The sequence below is a fragment of the Leptopilina boulardi genome, unplaced genomic scaffold (genome assembly GCF_019393585.1).
Source record: "Leptopilina boulardi isolate dan_hultmark-lab unplaced genomic scaffold, ZJU_Lbou_2.1 LbouV2_58, whole genome shotgun sequence".
NCBI lineage: Eukaryota > Metazoa > Arthropoda > Insecta > Hymenoptera > Figitidae > Leptopilina > Leptopilina boulardi.
Window position 1 is genome coordinate 955,454 of NW_026138003.1, and position 11,954 is coordinate 967,407.

At 25.9% G+C, this 11,954-nt stretch overlaps 1 protein-coding gene across 2 annotated transcripts in view; it reads right to left on the minus strand.

The window, feature by feature from the left end:
• Positions 1 to 11,954, minus strand: part of LOC127290259 (beta-1-syntrophin) — a 634,564-nt gene that overhangs the window by 356,253 nt on the left and 266,357 nt on the right. The window lies entirely within an intron of this gene.

Genomic DNA, 11,954 nt, shown 5'->3' on the forward strand with positions numbered 1-11,954 from the left:
TTTTGACCAGTACGAATATTTAGAAGTTTTTAAATAAAAATTATTTATTATTATTTACGTAGATAATAATTAATTTCATAAGTTTTTAAATTTACCGCTATTATTTAAGTTGGCAGTACCGTTCCTGTTGTCAAAACACATGTTTTCATTTTTCTAACCTAAAAACATATTTCCTTTATTATTTTATTACGCGATTACAAGCAATTTTTAATCAAATATATTAAGTCTAGCGTGTTATTTACTTCTTTGTAATTATTATATTTCATGTTTTTGTGCAAAATTATTCGTTATTTCACAATATTTTTCCATTTTTCTTTTTCTCAAAATGAAACTTGCCTGTTTCATTTTGATACTTTTACCTTAGAACTCGAAATGAAACAACCAGTTTCATTTTTGTTGCGAATCAAATTGAGTATAGAATCTATACTCAATTTGAATTCAGGTTTTTTCTGTGAATACCACCTCCACATATTTCAAAAAAATAAAAGAAACAAAAAATAATTCATAAAATTCTTAAACTAAATTATTTATTTTAACACTTTTGAGAATCACTGCTATAATTAATCACAACACTGTAAAGTTTTATATCGAAAAATATTTGACTCAAGGGGGATTTGAACGCACTACCTATAACGATTACTATCCCGAAACCCTAACCACGCAACTATATTAACGCTTGAGAGTAAAAATTTTAATGACTAACAAATTTCACATTCACAAAGTCCATTTTTCATAAAATCTCAATGTTTTAATGTAAAATTGCTGACATCAACTGATATTTACGAACTGTCACCCTTTGTGGCAGCCATTTTTAAAGTTACGAATATAGTATTTCTTTCAGTGTACTTTAATGAAAGTTGTGAGTGAATTACAAAAAAAAAAATATTATTGTTGAACTGATTTCGCTCACTGCTTATAGTTTGTAGATCACTACACTGAGGAAACTGTTTGGTATCATCTACTGAAGTTTGGTTCTCCAAACCAAATTTTTTATTTGATATATGTGCAACTAATCCGTTTGGTTCGGGCTACTAAATTTTTTCGTTGAATCATTTTGTTCGGTCTACCAAATTTTTTGTTTTGCACAACTAACTTATTGTTTTTAAGCAAACAAAAAATTTAGTTAAATGAAAAAAATTTTGTTCTTTTCTCAACCAAATTATTTTTTGGCTCACACTTATATTTTTTATTTTTCACTTAATTTTATCACTTTTGTTATCCTCTTTTATTACCCTATGTCTACTTAAATTAATTTCTATTGCGGAAAAACCTAACACTGCAAATCAAGAACGCTGACCACTACACTAAGAATCCTAGTGACAATGTGAGTGTAAATTATTTTCATAAAGTATACAGGCTGGAGAAAAACTTCCGTTCTTTTAACAAGCTTTATTCTCTCTGTTCGATATGCATCACTACACACACTTTTTTACCGAATTTCTGAAACACATAAAAATCTCGAAAACACTTGAATAAAACTGGACGACACGAAGCATGGTTAACGTGTGACATATTTACGAGAACAGCGCATGCGCAATTGAGCATTCAGACGGTTTGGTTTGGAGAACCAAATTATTCAGTTAACAGACGCAAAAGTTTGAACGAAATTTTTGGTACAGCCAACTAAATTTCTCGATTGATTGCTTCTTTCGTTACTGTTATGTCAACTAAATTTTTGTAATCTTAACTAAAAGTGCTCCACCAAATTATTTTATTAACATTACATTATTATTTTTCTCAGTGTAAAGTCATTACACGGAAAGAAATTTTCTGTACAATTTACAGAAACTCCTGCGCCATCTACTGATGTTTCTCCAAATAGAGAAATTTGTAGAATCATTGGCATTAAAATCTGTTAATTCTACAAGTTTGAGCTACAGTTCTTAAAAACTGTTGAGTGACCAAATTATGTATAGTATATTGGGGATAATATATATTTGGTAGAGTATTTCTTATAGGTTATATTCTCCTCCGAATACATTAAATTCGCGGAACATTATTGTATAAATTAGTATAACTTCTATGTAAATAAATTCAAAAATAATTTATTTCTATAATAATGTTTATATACTTAAGACGTTTCCTTTTTAATTAAACTTTCTTGCCGACACTATGATAATAATAAAAACACTAAATTCGCCTTAACCTCTCGCACTCAATCGTATTCAGCCTTTGTCGAATCACTGCATTGTTTTCGCGCATGCGTTAAATTCTTACAGAAAATATCTGTAGAATTAACAGATTTAGGAACATGTAAAATCTCCAAATCGATGTTAAAGAATTACCAGAAAATTTTTTTCCGTGTAAATACTTTTCTCTAATAAAAGATAATTTAAGTAATATTGGGTTTCTAGGTGATCTTTGCGGCACATATAAATCAAATAAGAACGATAGATCTGAACAGTTAATACGACTACTAATAATTTTAAAAAAAAGATCAAATAAAAAAATATTCTTTTATAGGTAAACAATTTTAGTAATTTTATGTGTTAAATAAAAATTGATGAGCCAAAAGTTTTGAACGTTCAAATGAACGAAATTTTTTTTCCAACTTCTTTAAGTAGGAATTTTATTACAAAATATTGTTTTAAATATCTAAAAAGTAGTTATTAATTTAATAATTGTTTAATTTACTGTTTTATTTTACATGGCCATCAAAATTTTTAATAATTTATAGATTGAAAAAAATATTTTGTTCATTTGAACGTTCAGAACTTTTGGCTCATAAAAATTGATCATAAAACGTTGCGTATACTTCAGTATCGTAAAATTACATATAATATTATACATATTATATAATTATATAAATAAAGCTACAATTTTCATGGCTTTTAGAATACAGATTACGCGTTTATATATAGTTTCTGAATTTCCTTTGAAGAGATACAACTTTGATCTTCTCTCATGATAACAAGATAGAAGATGTAATCAAAAAATTGTAAATTGAATAGTCAATTAACACGGTGTGGAAGAGAGCTAATATATACACGTGGTTAGAATTACATGCGCATTCATTACATGAATAATAGAGGCATATTTTAATGAGACTTTATTGTCAAATTATTTTATATATTTGTAAGTGTATTAGGTATTGCAAATTATTGATAATACAATTTTTTATGCATATAATTTTACTTTCGTTTTTTATTTAAATTTTAAATTGAATTTCACTTTAATTTCTAGATGAATTTTTTTCTTCTTTTTTTCAGATCTTAATGGTATTGAAAATCGTTGTGAAAAACAAAATTTTTGAAATACAGTGTAAAATGAGACAAAATCGGTGCAAACCTTTGAAAAAGCTTTCAAAAAATCTGTTAGCGTAGAAGGTTTCGAATAAAAGAGAAAAAATATAGAGGCGAATATTGCAACATGAAATTAAATAAACCCATATATATATATTGCCTACAGTGATAAATTTCTCTCCTTTTCATATATATATATAGTCGTTTTAAATGAAAATTTTTTAACAATGTTATCTTTAGATTTCATCAAATCCATAAGATTCGAAATATTCAATAATATAACCAGTTTTCGTATATATTTATTTTTTTTTAAAATACAATAGGAAAAACAAAATTAATTACATTAATTTATTTACATAAAACAGTTAATTTTCTACAAAATAGAAAATATTTAAACTTTTAAAACATGATTAAAAACTTCGTAAAGCAAAATTTAAAACAATTATATTATCATTTACAAAACAAAGAGAAAATAATATTAATAAATAAACGATTAAATAATTTATTATTATTATTATTATACTATTAAAAATATTTAATAATATTTATAATTAGTCAATAATATAATATACCACAAATAGTTGTGGTATAATCAAAATATAATATTTTTTCTAACCTTAAAATAATCAAATGCGATTTTCATCATGTAGAGCTGCTACAAAAAATGATGCACGCAATTATAAAATTTCAGAAATCACTTAAACACAATTTTTAAATACATAAACGATTCCGCTTTAAAAAATATTTGAACACTCCCGAAATAATGTAAACACAAACTTTGAAAATGTTAAATATTAATTGATAACGATTTAAAAAAAATGAATTTTTCACTCCCGATGTTTATAGATGCACTTAAAATAAAAAATTAATAATAAAAAATGTTTCGAAAATTATAGTCAGACACGCAAACATAAATGAACACGTCTTAACAGGTCGAATCCCGAATTTCAACTAATGTGTTGAAAATAATATTTCATGTGAATTTATAATTCAATATACATAATATTGAAATTTGACTTATTTGAGGTGATCGTCCTTTGTTCCTATCCTAATGTAAACAAGTTGCTTGAGTAGTGTAAACAATCACAATACCTAAACCAGGTAGTTCTTTTGTATTGATGAATTTTAAATTACTTTAAAATTATTGTAATTTGAAAGCAAGAAATTTATATAGTTCAAAAATTATTAAAATAGATTTGAAAAAAAAATTTTAATTAATTTATGAAGTAAAAAAAATATTTTTAAATTTATAGATCAGATGATTTAAAATTATTTTTAAACAAATATTTACCTCCAAAAATTCAATACTTTTTATTCTTTTTCATTTCTAATTGTTTTATTAAAATAAACTCAAAATGGTGGAATTAATTTTGTTTCATTAAGTTGTTATTAAATTCAAAATTCAGTAAATTCAATTTTAATTTAAATATTCAAAAAAAAAAATTTTAATCTAAAATGTCAGTTCACAAAATGGTGGACAATACTGCTAAATCCGTTGTTTACATTACTGAACTGTTATTTCGATTTTCTAATTTTTTATGTGTTTCAAGTTTTTTCAAACAAAAAATTTGTTTACCACTTTTTTAACTTCAAATTTTATTATTAAATTTTGTTTTTTATATGCAAAAATAAATGAATAATTTATGAATTTAAGGTCAGATTTAAAAAATTCAAAATGTCGTACCCAATATGGCGGAAAAATTTTAAATTGATTCGATTCGTTCAAAATTCCGTACTTGGAAGTTTTTGGGGTCGCTGAATCCAAAGAGGTCAGATTTGGATTCAGTGACACAAAAAACCCCAAACTACCGAATTTTGAACGAATGGAATCAATTTTAAAATTTTCCGCCATATTAGGTGGACATTTTGAATTTTTAAAATCTGACATCAAATTTGGATTCAGCGATCTCAAAAACGCCCGAGTACAAAATTTTGAACTAATCGTATCAACTTTAAACTTTTCCGCCATATTGGGTCCGCCATTTTGAATTTTTTAAATCTGACCTTACATTTTGATTCAGCAACCCCAAAAACTTTTAATACGATGATATGATATTTTTTTGGAAATTTTTTTTTTGATTGTTTTGGGCCCACAAACGATTCTTCTACTAGACTGCGAAGGGGTTAAATGTTTAATGTTCCTTTTTTATTTTTGTTGCTGTAGTAATTTTTTAAAAAATTATAGAATTAAAAAACGTTCAGAACTTTAGATACATAATTTTTTTTAATTTGAATATTTTTAATAATATTTTTTAATTTGCAGGGCTGATAGCAAAAGTGGGTTATAATTTGAGTGTGAGCAAAAATAAATTTAAAAATATTGCTGACAAAAATGGGTTAGATTATTATTACATATGATATTAACATTTTTTTGTAGCAATTTTAGGTTTAGAATATTTATTTAAATAATAATCGTAAAAGAAACATTATCAACATCTCTTTCAAATAGATAAATTAATATAAAAATATTTTAACTTGTTTTTGCAAACTACTTTAATTTACTCCTATTCAAATTATAACCCACTTTTGCTATTAGTTCCTCGTTTATGTTGAACATTATTTTTTAATAATATTTTAGAAATTTTATATTTATATATATATACAGACACTAATCTCATTTTTCAACTGAATATCAAATTCAGTTTGTGTTCAAATTTTCATTGTCTTTTTTTTCTAATTTTCACTACTCCGATGAACTACCATGACTTTATAGCGCGAGCGTAAAGCACGCGGCATTGTTCGTTCAATTTATTGGAAAAAGTGCACGAGGTATTTTCGTTTTTAGGTGTATTAGCTCGTTGCACTTGTTCGTGTCCAATGAATAAACAATAGGTATAGATGCCAAGTTGGAAATTTCAAGTATATCACCAAATGAACATTTTAGTTTATATATAAAGCGTTTATCATATATTTTATAAGCAGTTATTTTCGTCGTTTAAATATTACACACTTGACGAACATATCGACATTAGGGTTATTAATTTTTATATTTCTTTTTATTTATTCATTTTTAAATTTTTAATTTCTTCCATTGAATATTTTATTTATAAGTATATATAAGTCAATAATGTTAAAAAGATTTTTAACTAAATTTTTAATGAATACGAAAATAATGTATTATGACAAATTTTTTTTCATATATATATATATATATATAGCTAAAAATATCTCTAATAATTAATTTCAAATCTCAAACTGTTTGAATTTAATTTGCGTGATAAATTTATGTATATAAACACCAAAATAATAATAATAATTAATTAATTATGTAGAATTTATTGGAAATATTTGCAGCGGACATATTTAAATGTGAGTAATAAAGATTAATCAAAAGGTAAAATGAATTAATTCAGAATATAACTCTTTCTATTGAAATAGCTTTGGGAAAATTTTGTCGGCCCAATTCCAAACACGTATGTGCAATCTGTTTAAATTATTTATCAGAAGTGCACGCATACGTAATTAAATATTGATCCGAACAAAAACATGTGTGTACCACAAAAATTGACCAGTGTTTACTCTCACGTTTCATTTTATATATATATATATATATATATATATATAGAGGGAGAATTCGGACTTCATTAGAGAAAAGGGACACAATTGCAATTATAAACATAGCTAATTGATGTGTATATATATTTATATATGGACCACACAAAATCATGCATCGACAATTATTTTAAGTTGATGTTTGATTGTGTTGGCTATTTTTTAATTCAACGGCAAAAATTAACATCATATTCTTTTTTTCAATTTCCCTGTACTATTATAATAAAAAATAAAGTTCGAATTAGAATAAACTGACAATGATTTCCAAAAAATTAAATTTAAAAATTTTCAAAACGAAATATTAACAATTGCTGAAATTTTGTACTGGAATAATATCCAAACATAACCTCAATCATGGATTTACTCTGTCCAAGAATTGTGATGGATAGTATAGACTGTCAGCAGTCAGCGCTGTACTAACATATGTAGTTAAATCTTTAACAGGTTGGTAATATAGAAAACTATAAAAAAAAATTTCATTTCCAAAGTTGACAAAAATAAGTTTGGCATCGCGATTAGATCGAAAGTAATCGAATAACACAAAAATCTTTCTGACTGTCTCCCTAGGCTTCGGAGTAAGATGTTGTCACGTTAAAAAAAAAAATTCAAAACTCTGACAGGAATCTTATAATTATAAATATAATATGGGAATTTGCAGATTTGAATTAACATCACTAACTTTACATAATTATGTAAAATTAAAACTAATTATGGCAATTATACGACTAAGTGTGGAGGAAAAATTCTTTCCACATATGATTCCAGCAGACTGGAATTAAGTCTCATATTATAAACGGTCTGGCGAGTAGAGTTGATATATATGTATATATGAAATACAAAAACTCATGATCAAAGTGGTAGAATAGATTTTTTAAAATAAATTACGCCATTTAATTTTACAATTAAACAAACTTAATTGAAATTTTTAAATCTTGATATATTTATTTCGTTATATAAAATATAACCTAAACTTGTCGGATATGCGGAGAGTAATATATTCGCTTGGCAATATTTCATCACATCAGAATTATATGAATGAAATTTGAAATAATTTTGCGAGGTCTAATGAAAAAAGTGAGTATCTAAAATTTTTATACATAAAGTATTTATACCATTGGCCTTATTATATAAAATCAAAGAGTTTTTTTTATATACACAAATAAAATTAAACTCGTAAACAAAATTATATCATGTAAGACTATATTTAAATAATTAAAATTATTGCAGTTTTTAAGGATTTGTTTTTCATCTCGCAGACGATTTTTCATATAATTTGACAGTAATGATTATATTAATAATCAATCTTGCTTTTCAGCTTTCTTATAAATTAATTTTTCAGTTATATGAAAAAATGTTTCGAAATAATCTTTGTTAAGTTGAAAAATTTACAAATATGTGAATAAATAATGATATAGAACACAGATTGAAAATAAATTTCAAAATTGACATTTTCAGACTAATTTAAAATTAATGTCTAGACGTATAAAAAAAAGAATTATTAAAAATCGATAACACAGTTTTCCTAAAAGTATCAAATTGAGACCAAAAATTGCATCAAATCTTTGCAACGTTTTGATGCACATAAGTTATATCAAAAAGAGATCGTTTTGTGTATCATTTTTAGAAATGAAACTTATCTATTTTCTTTCTTTAAATTTTTTCTGAATCGTTTTTATAAAAAGCAAAACTGCCATCTACCTTCTAAAAAGCTCGGCTATATTGATTTTATCGACAAATTTTTTCTCATGCATTTTAGGTTATGTTTATAAGCTTGTTGTCAATTTTTAATTATCGAATTGCACATTGTCTTTGATTTTCTGTTATTTTCATTTTCAAATTAAATAGTGAAATGGTCTCCGCAATTGTACTATTACCAAAATATCTGAAAAAAATTCGTTTAATTTTGAGTCGATTCAATTCGGCCATGATTGATATAAATTGAGGAGCCGGATTGTAGAACCGATTCTTCGCTCGAACTCACGCAGAAGTATTGTCCGACCCTCCACTATACCATCAAATTTTAAAACTCATAAATAAAATATTTAAAAAATATTAGTTTATGCAGAAGAAAAAAATACATATTTTATCTATTTGAAACTTTTTTCTAAAATGTAATTTATTAGTACTAAAAAATGAAAACTGAAAAAATTTTTTTTCGAAAATAAATTTGTACTTTTTGATAAATATATCGTCCTTTTTCGGTCAAATATTGACGAAATTTTGTGAAATTTTGTAAGCATACACAATATACACAACAGAAGCCTACAAGCTATAAAAAATAAGAAAAATCACATTATTTATTTATTAAAAAATTTTAAAAGACGTCATTTACAAATAGAGGAATTTCACTTTTCTACACAAAAAAGTATGCGATGAATTTTCAAATTATGAAAACTTCTCGCGAGAAAGTTTTTCCTTTACTAATCAGGAAGTTTTTCCCACAATTTCAAACTGATTCGAATATAAATAAAGAAAATACGAGGAAAATAGCGAAACCGTACTTTCGTTCGCAACGAGAATGTAAAAAAGCAGCCATGTTTGTCGTCGCAACGTCACGCGCGCGCGCGCGCACACACACACACATATATGTAAACAACTTGAGGGAGCCTTAGTTGCTGCTATGTGTGTGTGTGCGCGCGTGTCATTGCGACGACAAACATGGCTGCCTTTTTGCATTCTCGTTGCGATAATTTTTATTTTAAATAAATGACGGTCATTACAATTTTTTTATTTTTCACTTATCTTCTATTTAAAATTATTACATATAAAGTATTTATAGCACAAGAATAATTATGAAAAATCTCACAAATCTCTCTCTCTCTCTCTCTCTCTCTCTCAAAAATCTCGGGATCGAACCCAGGACCCTTGGGACGCGAGCCTTGTACTCTAACCACATAGCCACATTATCTTTACATTTTTACATCCAATATTAGTTTATAATCCTTTAAAATAATTTATTTAAATCAGAAAAAGCACAGGAATAAAATTATAATATGAAAAACAAAATTTGTTGAAAGAAAAAGAAAACAAATTTTTTCAGTTCTATAAATATTTTTTCATACAGATCGTTATATAGGAAAATGTGGAGGTTGGATAAAATTTATTTGTATTCGGAAAAAATGCATTAAGACGACATCAGCTGTGTGCTCTTGGGAGTTTGTCGCAAAAGCTCGAAAACATTACTCATTTGTACGTAAAAGCGTAAGTCGTATAGACCGTCGCGTGTGTGCAAGAAAAAGCTCATAAAAAGTCGGATGCACGCGAAGAAACATTAGTATTATTACTTTACAGGTGCGAACTTCGTTGGACACATAAACATAAACACGTGTCCACACTTGTGCGCCATGTTAACATGTACACTCGAATGTTCATATATACTTCATACGCATATATATGTATGTATGCCTGTAAAAATGTATATATGTACCCTCTTTTTGCACTTGCTTAAGTACAACATTAATGGTAAAGGACGATGTTTTCAAATGAAAACGTGGAGTAAATGCCAGGAGTAATATAAGTTATGATAAACGACACTTTATACTTTTGCGCATATCCGCACATAAAAAAAAATATATATATATATATATATGTTGCTTGTGCAACAAAAGTTTATGCCTACATTCGTAATTGTGGTTTGTCTTGAAGAATTTCCAATTCAGTGGTAAATATAATTTAATTATCAATATTAAAATACATTTATCAATTTTGAATCAAAAATTTACACTTAAATTCCCATAAATAAATCATTTGCATGTCAACCACCTTAGGCGCTATTTTTTAAAAACCAAACAATTTTTTTTAATTTATAAATTTATAAAAATGCAAAACAATAAAATTTATTTTTCATGAAAACAGTCTTCAAAAATAATACCTAAGATTAGAAATTTTTATTTATAAAAACATGTCAAATAGATTTTTAAAAATATTTTTTTTTTTGTCAAATTTTTCCTCTCAAAAAACTTGTTATCTGCTCAAATAATAAATCTGCGTTACCGACGACCGCGTATCAATTATCGATAAAAAAAAAAAAATAATTTGACATTTTTGGTCCTGTGAAAATCAATTTTCGGTGCTGAGCGTCGACGCCAACTTCATGGAGGTGCTTTATTAAAGTTTTCTTATTCTTAAGCATTTTATATAAGCGCGCTTTTTTCGACCTATAAGAGGGTTGTCGTAGCGCAAGCGCAGTAGCGTTTAGGAATGGTCATTGGCAACTCTGAATGCCATTTTCTCTCATTCTTATTCCGGTGTCCGTAGTGTAAATTTAGTTTTGTAGAAGTAGAATTATAAAATTTACTTGTCAGGCTATTTAACTATTTTTCTAGGTTTAGTTATTTTCCATAAAATAACTTTGCGTCTTGGCAAATTAATAATTAAAAAGTATAGATAACGTACGTAGATTGAATTTAAAATATAATAATAAATTAATTACAATATAAAATGAAATCAATCATAAATTAAAATCTACGTTATAATAATTTTAAATACATTTTAAAGTACAAGCAAGTGAAAATTGTCTTAAGACAAAAAATGTCAATAACACAAAAAATAATAATTTTTAAATAAACGTAAAGAAAAATAAAGCGTATTTATTTTCTTTGACAATAGTTTTGTAATTGAACAATTCTTAATTAATTATTAGATCTTCAACTACCGTTGGATAGTTGACTGGAAAATAGTTAAAGTAACTACTATTTGTAATGCATTTTCACCAAATTAAATGAAAATGTCTTTTTTTATTTTTTTAGTTTTATATATACATAAATTCTGTTTTGCGACGATACTTTTGATTCATGTAAACGATTTTTATAAGATAAGTGAAAAATTGTCGCCTATAGTATAGTCTGACATTTATTTGCCATAATATGAGTTTTGGTTAATTTCTGATAATTTATTGTATTTTAGATAAAATAATTGTTTGCATAAGTATATTTTTATCCTTATTATTATTTATTTCGTTGACAACATGTGATTGTTAGATCACGTGATCACCACAATGTTAATTTTTTCGACCACTTTTTTTCTGTAAAATACTGACTGAATAGAGTTGGAATTTTTTTAAGACATCTAAAATATAATAAGGAAATATAAAGAAAATTAAATCTAATCTAATAATTTTACGATGCTGAAGTAAGCAACGTTTATGATAAACGATTTTTA